Source organism: Balaenoptera musculus, chromosome 16 (genome assembly GCF_009873245.2).
Source record: "Balaenoptera musculus isolate JJ_BM4_2016_0621 chromosome 16, mBalMus1.pri.v3, whole genome shotgun sequence".
Taxonomy (NCBI): Eukaryota; Metazoa; Chordata; class Mammalia; order Artiodactyla; family Balaenopteridae; genus Balaenoptera; species Balaenoptera musculus.
In genome coordinates this window covers 1,489,317-1,508,361 of record NC_045800.1, presented here as the reverse complement: position 1 = coordinate 1,508,361, position 19,045 = coordinate 1,489,317, and positions in this window count along the sequence as shown.

Genomic DNA, 19,045 nt, shown 5'->3' with positions numbered 1-19,045 from the left:
CAATAACCCACAAGGTAGTTTCCCATTTCAGAGATGACGAAATGGGAGCACAGCGAGATGAGTCCCTTTCCCAGACTGGCCACCAGGTGACAACGGAAGGGGCTATACCCTTAGCCACACGCCTGCCAGACTTTCACTTCCTCGGCTCCTGGTCTAGAACTGCCTAGCACCTAGTACTACAGAGGAAAAATTCACCGCTTTTATTCTTTGTGCTTTGATGCACTCATGTTTTTTCTCTTAAATATTTAATCAATGCTTACTTCGTTTGCAGGTTGAGCTAAGGATTGAATTTACCTTTTCGCCCATAAACTTAATCAGTTTTCCCACTATGATTTACAGCATAACCCAGCCTTTCTACACCAAACTTAAGTGCCAGCCTGTAGCATTAAAACATTGTCTGCAATGCTCTGAGGTTTTCTGTCCTGTTTCCCTGATTTCTCATCCTCTATCTGACCTACGTCACCCTCCATTTTGATTTTGACTCTAGAAAACATTTTTTATTTCTACTAGAGCAAGTTCCCCACAATAGTGCGAAAATTTCCAAAATGTACTATTTGTTCATGCACTCATCTCAATAACCTTTAGACACATCTAGGATTTGACTGGGATTGTACTTTTTAGATTAATTGGGAGAGAAATGGCATCTTTATAATATTGAGTTAATAATCCTCCATTCATTTGTCTTATTTTTTTAGCTTTCAGTAAAATTTTATAGATTGCTTCAAATGGGATTGCATATTGCTTAAATTTGCTTCCAGGAATTTATGTTGGCTGCTATTATGAAGGTACTTTATTCATTACATTTTCTAACTGTTTCTAATGTTTGGCATTTACGAAAGTCATTGGTTTTGGTGCTTTTCTTTATTGGCCATTCTTCCCTCTTCTGTATTTATTCCATAGTTTTTCAGATGATTCTTTTAGGCTTTTTAGATGGACAAGCATAGGATGTTTTTACATAGTAGACACACACGTGCATTTTTCTGGGGAAAGGGTCTGTAACGTTAATCAAATTCCTTTCATCAAGGTGATTGTATAAGCATTCTTAGAAAAATTAATGTGATAAATTATATTAATACATTTCCTCATATTAAACCATACTTTAATTTCTAATGTAAGCCATCCTTGTGCATATCATATTAATCTTATAGAAATGCTGGTTTGACGTGTGTTATTATTTTCCTAAAGGTACTGTAACAAAGTGGCACAAACTGGGAGGCCTACAGGAACAGGAATTCATCATCTCAGTTCTGGAGGCTGGAAGTCCAAAACCAAGGTGATGGCAGTGACTGCTCCCTCCACAGACTCTGAGAAGAAGGAAGTAGCCAAGCTAAATCACCCAGCTGTGAGCAATCTGGGGCTTCAGTATTCAGGCTCACTCTTGCCCTGTCTTTGCATCTCCTACAAGCGCCTTCCATTGGCCAAACCCAACGGGAGCTCAGAGTGCAAGGGAGCTCAGTGATGCAGTCCACTCAGGTGGGCCTCCCGGGTCCAGAACTGGGTGGGGAAGGATGGAGGGCACATGCAGAGGGGCAGATGAAAGATGGAGATGAGATATGAAATAAAATGAAATGAGATGAGATGCAATGAAAGATGGTGGTGTTAAGAGGTACAGGAAGCATCTTAAAGATAGCCAAAGATGGGACAGTTGTGTGACTACAGCACACCTATCACATACAAAGGCCAAGTGTTTATAATGACACTCAGAAAAGGAAGGAGGAAGAGAAAATAGAACAAAACTCATTGGACACCATGGCCAGTTGCTAAGATGCCTAATATGACTTTTAAAAACAGATAAGTGAAAGGAAATAACAAAGCATTATTCTGCCTTTCTTACCTTTCTTACCTAAACTATGTTCCAAAGACACTAACAGCTCCAGTAGATAAGGGAAAGCTCTCTTGTATAGAAGAGCCCAATTCATCAGTGAGGAAGAGATGATAGAATTAGAAATTACTATTTTGCAACCTCTAATGAAATGCTGTTTCAGGTAACGGCATCATCATTGGAGGGTAAACCTTAGGAGAAATATCGATGAAGAATATTACAAAGAACAGATCAGAAAATCTACAAACAACAATGCTGGAGAGGGTGTGGAGAAAAGGGAACCCTCTTCCACTGTTGGTGGGAATGTAAATTGATACAGGCCACTGTGGAGAACAGCATGGAGGTTCCTTAAAAAACGAAAAATAGAATTACCATATGACCCAACAATCCCACTGCGGGGCATATACCCAAAGAAAACCATAATTCCAAAAGACACATGCACCCCAATGTTCACTGCAGCACTATTTACAATAGCCAGGTCATGGAAGCAACCTAAATGTCCATCGACAGACGAATGGATAAATAAGTTGTGCTACATATATACAATGGAATATTACTCAACAATAGAAAGGAATGAATTGGGTCATTTGTAGAGAGTTAGGCGGCCCTAGAGACTGTCATACAGAGTGGAGTAAGTCACAAAGAGAAAAAAATTTTGTATATTAACGCATATATGTGGAATCTAGAAAAATGGTATAGATGAACCGGTTTGCAGGGCAGAAAGTGAGACACAAATGTAGAGGACAAATGTATGGACACCAAGGGGGGAAAGCGGTGGCAGGTGGGGGTGGTGGTGGGATGAATTGGGAGATTGGGATTGACATGTATACACTAATATGTATAAAAAGGATAACTAATGAGAACCTGCTGTAAAAAAAATAAATAAAATAAAATTCAAAAATTCAAAAAAAGAAAAGAACAGATCAGGCTGTGGTGACTTGAACTGTTGATTAATCTTCCTATTAATAAAGGTGAAACAACCAGAGGATTTTGGAAAGATAGAGGTGGTGGCAGCATAATTTTTTAATCTCTTCAAATCTTCACATAAAAACAGTCACGTCAACTAGATGACAAAACCAAAACTCCACAGAAAATGTTGACAGAAAAGTAAGGAATCCTCTAGAGCTCTGAAATACAGGTGAGTGAAGCCAAACCACCAACAGCCATGAGACCTGCAAGGTATGGGCACCTGTGTGAGAGGAGGGTGGGGGAAATTAAGGACCTGGGGCACCCCTGAAAACAGTAGACCCCAATAACAGCTGGCAAATCTGCCCTCGACGTACACAGCCAGAGAGCAGACCCTGGAACCAGGAGGGGGCTGGTGTCTAATAGTGGGGAGCCCTGGGAAAGACAAGAGAGGACCAAAGACCAGAGCAGGAAAGGTGCCAGGGAGATCCAGGAAGCAGCCACTGTACCCCAAACACCACAAGGAAACAACCCAAGATGGGGCTCCAGGAGGTCAGCGAGCTCGCCTGAACTGTGCCTCCTTCTAAGGACTCAGAAAAACTAATTTCCCACAGAAACAAGACGCAGCAGTCCATGGACAGATGGATGGATGCACCAAATGTGGCCCATCCACTCAAAGGAATATTATCCAGCCCTAAACAGGAAGGAAATTCTGACACAGGCTACAACGTGGATGAAACTTAAGGACATTACGCTAAGTAAATAAACCAGACACGGAAGGACAGATACTGTGTGATTCCACGTATACAGGTCCTTAAAGCCGTCAAATTCATAGAGGCAGAGAGTAGAATAGTGGGTGTCAGGGGCGACAGGGAGGGGAGAATGGGGAGTTTTTGTTGTTTAATGAGCATAGAGTTTCAGTTTTGCAAAATGAAAAAGTTCTAGAGACTGGTTGCACAACAATGTGAATGAACTTAGCACAGCTGAGATGCACACTTAAAAATGTTACGGTGGTGAATTTTATGTTATATGTTTTTAACCACAGTTAAAAAGTAAAAGTTTTTAAATGAGACATATCAAATTGCCACTAAAAGTTATTACAAAAATATAGATAAGACACAGAATAATATCTATGTGGACAATAAAAGCATGCTAGAAACTCAGACTTGAATAATTGATTGAAACTATTGTTATGTACTATTTCAAAATGAGGTTCAAGGATGATATAAAATATGAAAGAAAGCAAAAATCATAATTCAGAAAAATTCAGAAATGAATGACAGAACTAAGGAGAAAACCCCAGAAATTTAAAGACATTTCAGAAATGAAAACTCAGGCAGAAGAAATATGAATAGAATGAATACAAGAGATAGTACCTTAAGCAAGTAGAAAATAGAGAGGAAGGGTTTTTTAATTCAAAAAGGAGTGAAGAAAAAAGAGATTCAAGAAAAAAACTGAGGAATAAAGAAGACAGGCAAAGACAACCTTACCTGTAGATATAAGTCCTAAAGAAGAAAATCACAGCAGGGAACAAAATAATACTAAACACTATTTTTTTCAAGATAACCTTCCTTATTTAAAAAGGCATATTTAAAACTATAACTATAATGAGAGTACACTATGTACCTGAGAATACAGACCAGAACAACTAACACCAAGACAGATGCTTTTAAATTAATGAACTTTTACAAAAAAGAAAAAAAAATCTTTTAGGCAGCTAGGTAAAACAGTGAGATATTATAAGTGAAATAAAAACAAGCTATCATCATATTTTTTTCACAGTAAAGCTTTATGCCAGAAAGAACTGGACTATTATATTTAATGTGTTTAAGGGGAAAATGTGAACCAAGTATTTTTTTATCCAGCAAAACTGACTTTCAAAGCATAAAAGTATAAAGACAACAAAGTGTTATCAACGTTCAAGAACTCAGAGCTATTGTTCCACAAGCCCATCCTGAGGAGGTAATTAGAAAATGAGTTTAAACAAAAATGACCACAGAGATTTTAATTGAAGGCTGGTAACTAGCACTTACGGAGTTACCTGTAGAAAACTAAATGAGGGCTAAAAGGGAGAAAGTACTGTGCATGGTGACTATGTGAATTGACATGTAGACACGGTGCCCCGTTCAAAAATGAGAACAGAAACAGGAAACACATATGGCAAAAAAAAAAAAAAAAAGATTCTACTTTTTTTAGCACTTGTATCAGTGTGGTGGTAATACTAACATTGGTGCATATGTGTTGGTATTGATACACACACGTACATATGATATTGGTATTCTGAGACCACGTGTGTTACATGGGATAAAATAAATGAGCAATTTTGTTGATCTTCTAATTCTAACATCCTGTGTGCCCCTGAGTGCTGGTATTGAAGGAAGGAGATGCAGACATAATGCAGAAAGGGGTAACTGAACACCTGTTGTCCAGAAGGAACTGGAGAAACCCCTGAGATCTTCCCCACAATGTCCCCCGGCACTGAGCATCCCTCGTGCCCTGAGGACAGTCTTGGAATACCTTTCCCACTGAAAGAACTAGGGCTTCTTGGAGAAAGGCTGATCTTGGGTGTGTGTGGGGTGGGGGGGAGTGTAATGGGCCTGGGGCATCTTGTCACACCAGATAACAGTGGAGGCCAACGATGTCACATGTGTGTCACGGGGACTCAGGAGCTGATGTGAAGAGGTTCCTATTAGCTCCAAACAGGGACAACCTGATTTCAGAAAGGATGCTGGTTTCCACGGATTGAAATCTATTAAATAAGTCTAAATGGACAAGTTAGTAAGAAGATTCTGAGAACATACTGTTCAGGGAACAATAGTGTCCCAACTCATTGCCTTGAAAACTGGTCAAGAGAATCCAGCTCCTCTGTGCACCGTGCCACTGGGAACCAGAGGAGAGTCAGGGGAAGCATCTCTTTATACGAGTATTTCAGGTCAAGAATGGACGCTGCAATATAATTGGACCGAGCGCGCTGTAACCCAGGAGGGATTGATGACCAGCAGCAGCCGCCAGCGTCACAGAGAGAGGCCGGCAGACGCTCTGTGCCTGTCAATAAAAGGAGGAAGCGCCTACCTGAACCTCCACAGAGGGACCCCCCAGACCAGGCTCTGCATGCACGTGCCATGAGCAGGGTCCAGAGCACAGAAGAGAATGTGACTGCATCGTGACTGAGCTCGGCAAAGCCAGGCTGGGCAATGGTGGGGCCAAAGCCCTGAAGTCGGCAACAGATGATGTACAGGAAAGAAAGGGCCAGGAGAGAAGCTTGTAGAGTAAGAGGGCTAAAAAGACAGAAATTAACAAGAAAGCGGGGAAGACCAAGCTGGGGGTCTAGGCCCCCACTCAAGCACTAACACTAGGAAAGGCGAGGCCGTGATGAGCCAGGATGATGCTGATTCCAGGGGCCGGGAGGGGCCTGGTGGGAGGCGACATGGAGGGGACCGCCCCAGAGGCTGGCAGGTTCTTCTCCTTGCCCTGGGGGGCGGGTCCAGGGGGTCACCTTAGGATACCTTACTCAGGCCGCATGTTTGTTCTGTGCAGTTTTCTGTAGGGTTTAATCTCACAATGAGAAACTAGCTGTGCAGCTGGACATCATATCCCTCTGCTGTGATGGCTATTTCCAGTGGCCCTACCTTCCCAGACTTCTGGGCGGCCCACCCCTGAGGACATTGTGAGAGTGGACATCTCTCTGAAAAACTGATTCCTCCTCCCCAACGGGGTTTGTTGTTGCTACTTGTGGTCACTATTGCTGTTGTTTGTTTAGTGACCTTTCTGAACTGATTTTCTAAAGTCTGTATTTTTTGTCAAGCGTGGCCACTAAAGTTTCTGTTCTGTTAACTTCACCATTGGCTAGTGTTGACAGAGATTTCCTAGAATGCCTGGGAACCTCCCCAGTCACCACCACCACCACCACATCACCATCACCACCACAACCAGCACCATCACCACCCACCAGCATCACCAACCATCACCACACCACCACCACACCAACACACACACCACCACCACCACCACCACCACCACCACCACCACCACCACCATCATCACCATCACCACCACCACCATCACCATCACCACCACAACCATCACCATCACCACTACCACCATCATCACCATTACCATCACCATCACCACCACCACCACCACCACCACCACTATCATCACCACCACCACCACCACCATCACCATCACCACCACCACCACCACCACTATCTATCACCACCATCACCACCACCACCACCACCATCACCATCACCACCACCACCACCATCACCATCATCACCACCATCACCACCATCACCATCACCACCACCACCACCACCACCACCATCACCACCACCAACCACCACCATCGCCATCACCATCACCACCACCATCACCATCACCATCACCACCACCATCACCACCATCACCATCACCACCACCACCATCATCACCATCACCATCACCACCATCACCATCATCACCACCAAAACACAGAACAAAAAGCTACAATTCTTGGAGAAAAGGTTCTTATCACTCCTCTGCTAATTGTAACCCACCACACACGGGTTGACGAGGTTTGGACACTTGCAGTGGCTGGGTTTCTGCAGAGGATGTAACGTTGGGATTCCTTTGATTCACGGGCTGGGGCGGGGATAAGTGTTACCGGTGGGGCCAGGGATGGGGCCGCAGTGTGACATCCAGAAGCCTCCACACAGGCCCCTCCATGGTGACCACCACCTCCCTGGGAAGCAGCGCTCCTTTTGAGAAGCAAGTGAATGGTAGAGAGAGGAGAAAATTCACTAGAAAGCAGGAAGAAACAAACACAATCTTTTCTGTGACTCACACAGACAGGGAGATTGGATTCAAACAAATTCTGGTGTTTTGAGATCAAAACAGCATTGGGGGTGGGCATTCAGGAGAAAATGGCAACTGAGCCAATCCAGTAACATGCAGAAGAGCTGAAGTCTCCTTTGATGCCAACCTCTCCTGTTTTCGTCTGGAGAGGGTCCCCTGCAGCTCCAACAATGCTGGGATCAGGGGCACGGGGCTCAAGGATTTATTCTTAATTTTAGGATGTGATTAAAGGCCCTGTTAGGTCTGTCTTTCAATAAACCACTAAGGTCCACATTCGAATATCTCCATTTGATGACATAATGGCCCTCCCTCCATCAGGAAAAATATTGGGAATCTGATCCTGTAAAATTTAATCCACAAGCTTAATGGGGAAAGGTTTACGCAGAAAGTCTGCTTATTAAGGAGATTTAAGTCTCTGTCCCTGGAATTTATCTTTGGCACGTGTGTAAGCATTGGTGTCGCAAATTGCTTCTCTCTCTCTCTACTGTTTTAACATTGGCTCCGCAAACCTTTTGGAGAATCACCAAAATGATGTGCTCCTTCTCCAACTGGTCTTTATTCCTCCTGCTCAGCTCGAAAACAGCTGCATCCTTGATGTTGAGAAGCCTTGAGATTGTATAGAGTTGAGGACAAGGAGGAAAGTCCATCTGCCCCCCTGCATTCTGCCCTGTCCCTCTCTTCCATCGCCTTGTCTTTCCTGTGACAGCACAGGTCGTGAAAGTCACCAGCAGAGAGGACGCCAGGGCAAGCAAGAGCGAAGATGACAAAGGGACCTGATGTCCATCTCATGGGACCCGGGAGGAAGGAGGCCAGCCTGGATCAGGAGTCCCCAGCGCAAAATAACAAAACAATAATGACGAAACCAGAGCTCCCATACATGGCCACACAGGAAGCCTATTTCTGTGCTCATGTTACGTCACAGTAGGAAAACAATCCGATCATTGCCATCTGTAGCTCTGATCTAACCAGTGAAGAATTTTCCAGCCCATTTTTTAGATTCCTATTCCCCATGACCTACTGCAAATAAGAACAACAGGAAAGCTCCCCTGTGCGCTTTGGGATGGAAGGGGCGGGGGACCCTGGAGAGAAAGAAGGAAGAACCCCTGGGGCCCATGGCGTCTGGGCCCCGACAGCATCTGCACCATTTACAGCTGCACTGACGGAGTCCAGGAGACGCCATCTCTCACCTTGCCCCACATAGGTGGGATCCAAAATATAAAGGTGGTTAGCAATGGATTAAAAGGAACAGGGATGTCCCTGGATGAGCTCCATGGGGACCTGTGTTTGCTCTTTTGTCCCTATTTTAATCTAATCCCTGACCCCCGCCCCCAAAATATATATATACATATAGTCAGAATTGGGAGAAGTTGTTGCCAAACTGCTGCTGACAATAGAAATTAAAGCCACACCCTTAGATACTGCAGGCAGGCAATGGAGCCCCTCTCCTTTTCCTCCTGATTTGTACCCTTGGATTTCTCTGAAGCTTCCCCCGGTAGGCAGGGCTGCCTGTGCGCTCCCAGGGCTGGGTTGAAGCCCCTACCTCCCAGTGACGGGGGCAGACCCAGCCCTGCAAGTCCAAAGACACACCGCCTAGCTCCCTTTCTGCTCAAATGTGGTCCTCACCTCTAGCAACCCTGTGCTGGGATGTGCTTGAAGACAAAGACAGCGGAAACCAGTGACAGGAGGCGTGAACACCAGCTTCACATCCCAAGAGGGACACAGTCACCACAAAGGGGAACTGGGGCCAGTCCATCAAGGCATCTTGCTTCGTTAAAGTCCCCTGGCCTGTGAGCATTTATGATGATCCACGAACAAAGCCTTACCTTTAGCTGTGAAAAGCACTGGATTAAAAAAAATAAACAGCAAGAGGGAGGGGATATGGGAATATATGTATACATATAGCTGATTCACTTTGTTATACAGTAGAAAATAACACAACATTGTTAAAGCAATTATACTCCAATAAAGATGTTAAAAAAAATTTTTTTAATAAAAAATAAAATAATTTGAGCAGGAAATAAATAAATAATCCAGCAACAATTTTTTTTTATTTCACTGAATAACTGGAGTCTCTTAAAAGTATTACACAAGCCTGCTTAAAAATAAATAAATAAAGGGTTTAAGAAGCCACCCCCAGAAGGTGGGTGAGGCAAGGTGAGAGAGGACTGCCCTGCAGCGGGGGAGGCTCCTGTGTGCCGTCCCCGCTGGTGGAGGACTTGGACAAACAGAGCTGGGCCAGCTCCTTAGTGGGAAAAGCAAAAAAGAAGAGGGGGAAATTGCTGTCTCCAGTGCATGGCTGCAGCAGTGCTGGCGGGCGGGAAACAGCACAGGGCACGTGCTTCCTGCTCTGACCCAGGTGCGGGGCCCGAGGACCCTGTCCCGGGCGGCCAGGCTTCAGGTACTGCCCATCTTCCTGCCAGGAACAGTAACAGTCCCAAGCCCTGTCAATGCTGCTGTGCTGGGAGAGGGAGGAAGGAGGCCTGGGGCTCAGGGCCTTGGACCGGTGGACGGGGAGTGGGGTCTGGAAGGGAAGGAGGGAGGCCTCATCTCGGAGCCGTGAGGGTGGGAAGGGGAAGCAAGTGACCGGCGCAGCTCATGGGGAAGGCGCAGACCCCACGCACACACTCGCAGCTGAGAGGAGGGGGGGTGTCCCACTCACCACCACTCCACACCCCACCGCCCACCAGCCCTCGCCCTCCCCCCAGCTTCAAGGGGAACTTGGTGATCCTGCCCGAGATGAAGGGATGTGCCAGAGGGGCCAGTCAGACTCCTAGGCTGTGTGATCCTGCACAGTGAACTACCCTCTCTGAGTCTCAGTTTCCTGAAATGGAAATGGGGACGTAAGCCCACGCCATCGGGTGCTGTGAAGAGGGACTAGGACCCCGTCTGTGAAAGGCTTTTCTTAGAACCGGTCGCTCTCATCACTAACACTGGGAAGGAAGACCGCCAGGGTCCCTGCAGAGAGGGGGTTGGAAAGCAGCCCTTGGTTTTCAGAAGACGCTAGAATGCTGCCTCCTGAAACTCGGCCGAGAGACCAGCGCCGTCGGCATCCGTCTGAGCCCAGCTCCGGCACCAACCAGATAGTAAGTCTTTGTCCTGGACGGACGGAGCCCGGGCGATGGACACACGGACAGCAACAGCTCAAGGCACAGCTGCTTGAACGTAACACCCCGGCCCAGAGGAAGCAGCAGCTGCTTCTGCCCGGGTGCAGCAACACTGAGAGGAAGCACCCTTGGCCCTGCAGGGAGAGGGGCCCAAGACGGCAGCAGGCGTGGGGAGAGCAGCAAGGGAAAAGCTGACACGGGGGGTGGGGGGGGGCGTGGACAGCCAGGAGCAGTGGGCGTTGGCCAGCAGGGTGCCCCCGTGATGGGGGCGCAGCCCCAGCCTGACACCTCACTTCCCCAGAGCCTGCACACGGCTGCGTCCCCAACCAGGTCTCCAGGTGGGACCACCTGAGGCCAAGGCCACGTTATAGAACCAACGGCGCTTCTCAAGCTGCTGTGCTGAGTCGAGGCCAAAAACTTGGCCTCCGGAGAGCGTGAGTGTGGTTTGCTGGACCACCCCACCCTCCACAGGGCTGGTAGCACCCAGGGGCACCTGCTGCCTGAGAGCAGTTCCACATCCAGGCAGGAGGCTGGTGCGCTCGTCCAGGGGACAGCTCCCGACGCCCGAGCCTCACGGAAGCTGCTCTCCTACAACTTGCAGGACAGAGGGTCTGCAGGGCAGAGCCCTGTCCGGGGCAGCCTGGGGAGCAGCGGGGATGGAACTGGAGCAGGGAGGCCAGCCCACCCGTGAGGGAGAGTAAAGGACGCAGAGGCAACGTGCAAAGGAAACGGGAAGATGCACTGAGCAGACGCAGGATGAGAGGCAACGGGCGTAAGCGTATTGCGTGAGAGGGCCCAGCCGACGCCAAATGGAAATAGAAGACCCCGTGACGGACCAGAGGGCAGCAGTTTACGACCCTGAGGGTCCCACTCATTAGCAGCCCACATGGGTCGGTGCAGGACATGCATCAGGACCTCAGGATGGATGGCTGAGCTGACCCACTCCGGGGACCGCAGCACAGGGCTGGGGACCCAGGGAGCGGCTCTTGTTGGCATGTCCCCCAGGAGAGCAGCTCCGGAGAATGTCATTAGGGCAGGGCGAGATTTGAATCCTCTCGGATTTGCAAGACATTGAGAGGTTTCTGGCCACAGTTAAACACCAAGAGCAGATTTTGCACAAAGAAATAAAGGTTTTATTTTCCTGAACCTCCGTTCCTATTCAGAGTCCCAAAGGGAAGAATTCACACCAATCAAAAAAGGGATTTATCAACCAGAAAGTTCAATCTTGTTTCCTGCCAAGCCCAGTCATTTATAAAAATAGCTAGATATTAGGTTTTCCAAGACAGAGTTTCACCAGCTACCTGATTTTTCAGGATCCAAAGGCAAAGGGGAGCTGGCTGCGACGTCAGGGGTGAGGCTCGCCTGTGGAGACTCGGGCGGGCAGAGGCCTGCAGGCTCTCAGCGCTGTGCAGGATTCAGAGCAGCTGAAGAAAGTACCAGAGAGCAGGGACAGATGGAGGAGGGAGCTGGCCGAGGTCAGAGCGCCCGATGCCCCCTGGGGAGGCCCGGTGTCCCCATCATTCCTTCTTCCCGCAGAGACGCCCAGGCCCTGAGCTGGAGGGGTGAACAGAGCAGGGACCACACCTGCTTCCAAGGTACACGTGCGCAGCCTGGCGGGGACCCGGGAGGGAGGGAGAGGGCAGTGCAGCTTCGGGAATGCTGAGCGGGGCTGGGCTGGCGAGAGCTTCCTGCAGTCCCCAGTCACCGAACCCCCGGGTGGCACAAAGGAAGACCCCGATCCCCACGTCACCCCCTCATCAGTGCAAACACCGCAGAGATGCCTCTCCGCCCGTGAGTGCAGCCGCCAAGATGCGGTTTAGCAGAACAAACATGCCACTCAAGACACAGCCAGGGCCACCTGGACGTCACCTCATTTTCCTCAAACCCTGGAATGTTCTCTGACAGGACACATGAGACCAGCGGTGCAGATAAGCAGGGACCGGGCGCTCCAGTGTGGGTGTGAAGCCCCCGGCAGAGATGCCCCCCTTTGCCTGCGTGGTTCCCTCCGCGTCTTGCATCTGATAGGACGCCGTCACCTTGGTCCCTTTCCTGCTCTGCCCTGCCGGCTGCAGGGTGGCCGGGAGTGTCCAGGGGCGTGCGAGTGGAGGCCGCAGGCACGACGGGGCCACTCCTCAGGCTGGGGCTGTGTGGAGGGTTCCCGTGCATGCGCAGGTGTGAGTGCGCAATGCTGGAGCCTCGGGGCCTCAGGAGCAAACACCGGGGAGAAGCAGGTGACTCGTCCTTCTTTCCCCTGCGCTCGGCTCAGCGGCCTGGGGCGCTGCCCGCTCGGGGTTTCCTTGGGCGAAACCTCATTCTCCAGGGGCCTCAGGGAGAGCCCCCAAGATTCAGGGGACGCAGGGAGAGAGGGGAGGGCTTTCCTTCCCTCCACCGAGAGGGTGGAGAAGCAGCCCGCCCCGCCCCCCTCCCGGCTCCCCTCCGTGGGCGGCGGCAGAGCCTTTGTGAGGGATCCCCAGCTTCTGCCAGTTTACCTGGCCTCAGCCTCCCACGTGTTTCAGGGGCCCCTCCACGCAGTAGCCAGGGCCCGGCCTCCAGAAACCCCCAAGGGTGAGGACCGGGAACAAGGCCAGGGCCCGCTCCTGCACCGTGTCTATAAAGTTCCCTGGATGCTTCTCAGGTCGCCAAGAAGAAAAACAAAAAATGACTGGACCACCCTTTTGTAGGGACATCCTTGCAGGACTGATTTCTGCCCCATGAGTGAGCGGCTCTCTGTACCACGTTAAACCATCCCATTCCTGTTCAAGAACATGCGTTAGGAATTGAAGATATTTTATCAAACATTTTAATGTAACTGTTCCTGTGGACCCCTAGGCAGAAGTTAATGTTTGAACCAACGTCACTGAAAGTTGGAGCTCACCGTCAGCACCTATGCGGTAGATGTTTGACCTGCTGATGTCTGTTGCTGCTAACTTTGCCACCACTGTTCAAAATAGCATTTTGTCAATGAGATATGCAAATAAGGCCCAAATGTAATTTCTTATGTAAATTAGAATTCCAAAAATATGAACTGTGGAAACAGAGAGCTTCTCTTAAGGTAAATTCCATATGGGCCATTTATGTCATTTATAAAAAAAAAACCTAAATTACAAAATGTCAAAGCTCATGGATATACAACTGCTGGCTACTGACTATTATTGCATTCAAAGCAAAATCCACATTTTAAGACTTAAGCAGACAAGCAGCATGTTGGTTAATTACCTTTGTGATTGAAGTTGGATGGTATAAAAGCCCATTTTCTCCTTCTTGCTTCAGAGCTGAGGATATTGTGCTCTGTGAGTACCGAGAATAGCCCTTTGAATGGCTGTTTCATATCTCCTTAAATGAGGTACAGAAAAATCTCATTATAACAGACCTCTCTGCTATGCCCTAGATTTTGTCAAATGTCTGGTTAATTCGCTTCTGCATAAATATAGTCAGTTCTACCTTCCCAGCCAGTTCAGACCAGGAAGCAGTTCCAATCTTTGCCCACTGGAAGTGAACGGCAGGACTTGGCCTTGGGGCTGAGCAGGTCCCTTCATGCCCCGTCAGGAGCCTTCCAGCCCTGATTTCTTCACCTGCAGGGCAGGTGGGTCCTGGCTTCCCACGGTCCACACCCAGGTCAGAGCCACCAAGCATCAGGGCATGAGGTGGGGAGGGCACAATTCCACACATGCCCCCACTACAGCTCTAGGCCCTGAGGAGCCGTAACGGGGCAAAGCAGCCAGCACCTGTGGGGACTCAACGGAATGAATGAGTGAGTAGATGGAACATTCCATGAGAATCTGTTTCACAGGGTCTTTAAAAAGAGGTCAGCTGCATGCATATAATTGTCCATATCCTCCTTGATCTTTTGTATTTCTGTGGTCAGTTGTAATGTCTCCTCTTTCATTTCTGATTTTACTTACTTCAGTCTTCTCTCTTTTTTTCTTAGTCTAGCTAAAGGTGTCAATTCTGTTCATCTTTTCAAGAAGACAGCCCTTAATTTTGTTTATCTTTCTTATTGTTTTTCTGGTCCCTGTTTCGTTTATTTCTGCTCTGAGGTTGATCTCTTCCCTCTGACAACTTTGGGCTTGTTCTTCTTTTTCTAGTTCCTGGAGGTGTAAAGTTAGGTTGTGTATTTGTGATCTTTCTTTTTTCCTAATGTAGGCATTTATCACTATAAACTTCTCTCTCAGAACTGCTTCTGCTGCATCCCATAAGTTTTGGTGTGTTGTGTTTCCATTTTTGTTTGTCTCAAGATATTTTTGATTTCTTTTGTAACTCATTGGTTGTTCAGGAGTGTGTTGTTTAATTTCCACATTTTTGTGAATTTTCCTGTTTTCCTCCTATTATTGATTTCTTGTTTAATACCACTGTGATTGGAAAAGGTATGATTTTGGTCTCCTTGCACTTGCTGAGGCTTGTTTTGTGACCTAACCTGTGATCTATCCTGGAGAGGGTTCTGTGTGCACTTGAGAAGAATGTGTGTTCTGCCACTGATGAGTGGAGTGTTCCATATATATGTTTTAGGTCCATTTGGTCTAAGATATGGTCCACTGTGCCCTTATTGATTTTCTGTCTGGATGATCTATCCGTTATTGAAAATGGGATATGGAAGTCTCTACTGTTATTGTATTGCTGTCTCTTTCTCTCTTTGGGTCTGTTAGTATTTGCTTAATGTATTTAGGTGCTGTGATATTGAGTACTTACATATTTACGATTGCTATATCCTCTTGAATTTGCCCCTTCATCATTATATAATGGCCATGTTTGTCTCTTGTTACAGTTTTTAACTGAAATTCCATTTTGTCTGATATGTTTCACAAGCTGTGTTCTCTTTTGGTTTCCATTTTAATAGGATACCTTTTTCCATCCATTCACTTTGAGCCTATGGGTGTCCTTACAGCTGAAGTGAGTCTCCTGCAGCATGTCTTGTTTTTTTAATCCATTCAGTCACTCTATGCCAAAAGATTGGAGAATTGAATCCATTCCCATTTAAAGTAATTATTGACAGGTAAGGACTCACTAAGGCCACCTTATTCATGGTTTTCTGCTTGTTTTGCAGTTCCCTTGTCTCTTTCTTTTTCTTCTGCTGTCTTTCCTTGCAAATTGATGGTTTTTCATGGTGCTATCCCTTCTCTTTATCTTTTGTGTATTTATTGTAGATTTTTGCCTTGCAGTTACCATAAGAGCAGCCTCATTTTAAAATGGTATATTACATTTATATAATGTGTGTGTATGCGTGTGTGAGACACTGTTTTTTTTTAAAGTGATGACTTTTGGCTTCTCTACTAGATGAGATGTAAGAGCAATGAACATTGTTCTAATGGAAAAATCATAGCACATGACTCTTTAAACATTTTAAACAGGTTCATTGAGATATAACTGACATACCATAAACTGCATATATTAAAGTATACAGTTTAATACATTTTAACATGTGTATACATCCATGAAACCATCACTGCAGTCACAATAATAAACAAGAACCATCAGCCCTAAAGCTCCCTCCTGCCCTTTTGTAACCCCCCATCCCTCCCTCTCTCAGCACAGCCACCTGTCCATTCTCTATACGTTAGTTGACAGCATGTAAATGGAATCAGATGTACAGAATTGTACTCTTTTGAGGGGAAGGACATTTTGCCTTCCTCCATTCAGCATAATCATTTTGAGATTCAACTATGATGTTGCAACTATTAATAGTTGGTTCATTTTTCATGCTAAGTATATTCCATTGTATAAATACACTGCAACTCATGTCTCCATTCCCCTGTAGATGGGCGTTTGCATTGTTTCCAGCTTTTGACTGTTACAAATAAAGCTACTATGACTATTCGTGTACAAATCTTTGTATGGACATATGCTTTCATTTCTCTTGGGTAAATATATAGTCCTGGAATGGCTGAGTCACATAGCAGGTGTATGTTTACATTCTTGAGAAGCTGATGGGCTGCTCTCTGAAGCGATTCCTCTGGTTTACACTCCCATCTGCATGGAAGAGTTCCAGTTGCTCCATACCCTCACAAATGCTGGGTGTGGTAATCCTTTTCTATTTAGACATTCTAATAGGTGTGTAAAGATATCTCATTTTCATCTAAATTTGCATTTCTCTAGTAACTACTGATGTAGAGCATATTTTCCTCTGCTTATTTGCCATCTGTACAACATCTTTGTGAAGTTCAGGGGTGAATTATTTTGTCCTTTTTTAATTGGGTTGTTTGTCTTTTCATTATTTTATTTTGAGTTTTATATATTCTGTGTACAGATCCTTTTTCAGAAATATGATTTTGGAAATATTTTCCCCAGGTGTGTAGCTTGTCTTTTCATTCACTTAATAGTGTATCTTGAAGAGCAGGGTTATCAAATTTGATGTGATCCAACTTACCAAATTTTTTTTCTTTTATAGATTGTCTTTTTGGTGTCAAATCTTAGAAATCTTTAGCATAACCCAAGATTATAAAGGTTTTTTTCTCTGTTTTGTTCTAGAAGTTTTATAGTTTTTAGGTTTTACAATTAGATCTGTGATCCATTTTGAGTTAATTTTTGTATATGATATGAGATATTGTTTGAAGTGATTTTTCTTTTTGCATATGGACCTCCAGTTATTCCAGCATCATTGGTAGAGAAGACTATCCTTTCTCTCGGAATTGCCTCTGGACACTTGTCAATTGACCGTGAATGTGTGAGCCTGTACCTGGACTTTAGTCCATTCCTCCAAACTATTTGTCAGTACCACGTGGTTGTGATTACTTCAGCTTCAAGATAACTTTTAAAGTCAGTTAGTGCTCCAAATTCATTTTTCAAAGTTGTTTTATTATTCTAGCTACTTAGAATTTCCATGTAAATTTTAAAGTTAATTCATCAATTTAAACAAACAAACAAAAAAAAGCTTGGAGTTTTGATTAGGATTACATAAATAATAGATAAATTTAAAGAGAATTGACATTTTAACATATTGAGTCTTCTGAGCCATGGATACAATTTATTCTCTCAATTTATTTAGTTCTTCTTTAATGTTTCTCAGCAAAGTTTTGGGATTACAGTGTATAGGTATTACACAACTTTTGTCAGATTTATCCCTAAAAGTTTCATATTTTGATGTTATTGTAAATGGCAATTTTTAAAGTATCAATTTCTGATTTTTGCTATATAGAAATGTAGAAATGCAAGATAGGCAAGAAATATAGAAATACAACTGATGTTGCATATAGATCTTGTCTCCTGCAATAAAGTCATTTATTGGTCATAGAAACTTTTATAGATTCCAAAGGATTTTCTACATAGGAGGTCATGTCATCAGAGAATAGAGACTTTTACTCTAGTCTTTGCAAACTAGATGCCATTTATTTCTTTTTCTTGCCTGATTGTAGAATTTCCAGTTCAAGGTTTAATAGAAGCAATGAGGGTAGACATGCTTAGGTGGAGTGCATTCAGGTTTTTTACATGAAGAGTGATGTAATTTGTCCGTTTTTGTAGATTCCCTTTATCAGGTTGAGGAACCTCCCATTTATTCCTAGTTTGCTGAGACTTTTAATTAGGAATAGATGTTGGATATTTAGCACTTTTTATTAATTTATTTTATCTTCTCTGCTGGCATATTGGCTATAGCTTTTTGCTGTGTCATTTAGAGAATTTATTTAGAGTTTATAGTAGACATCTTTGGCTTAATTTGGTCTACTTTCAAGTGGTATTATACCATCTTGCATGTAGGGTGGGTGCTATTATGATCTCACTTTACAGATGAGAAAACCCAGGTTTAGAGATTTCACAGGAAGTTTCAGAGTCTGGAGATTTTGTAGTTATTGTTGCTATTCTCCCATCATTTCTTATTTTAAGAGCACTTTTCTTCCTCCTCCTGAACACTACTTTGCTCTGAGACAAGTAAAATGCTTATCTGTAGTTTCTTGTTTTATTTAAGTCTTATTTTCACACTTAACTGTCAAGCATATCAGGAATTTATTTTAGTGTATAGCGTGACATCAAGATCTAACTTTTTTTGATAAAAATTTCACCATGTCCCAACACCATATGTATGTATGTGAAACTGTGTATTTATACAATTTACACTATTTTAATTAATGGCACACAAAGTATTTTGACCTCTGCTTGGTCATAGCTCTTCCTATCTCTCTTCTTTCGAATAAATATCTCAGCCATATTAATCTATTACACCCTAGGTGAATTGTTTTTATTTTTTCACCTCCTGGAATTTGGGTTTTGCACAGAATGGCATATACACCTGTCGCTCTTACACATTTTTCTCGGTTTTCCTATTCAAGAACCCAGCACATCTCCATCTAGTCCAGTCTTACTTGCACATCTAAGTAAAGTGACAGAAGCTTTACTTCAACACCCCACACTTTTCTTGTATGTTCAGACATCATATCTTCCCATTATTCTC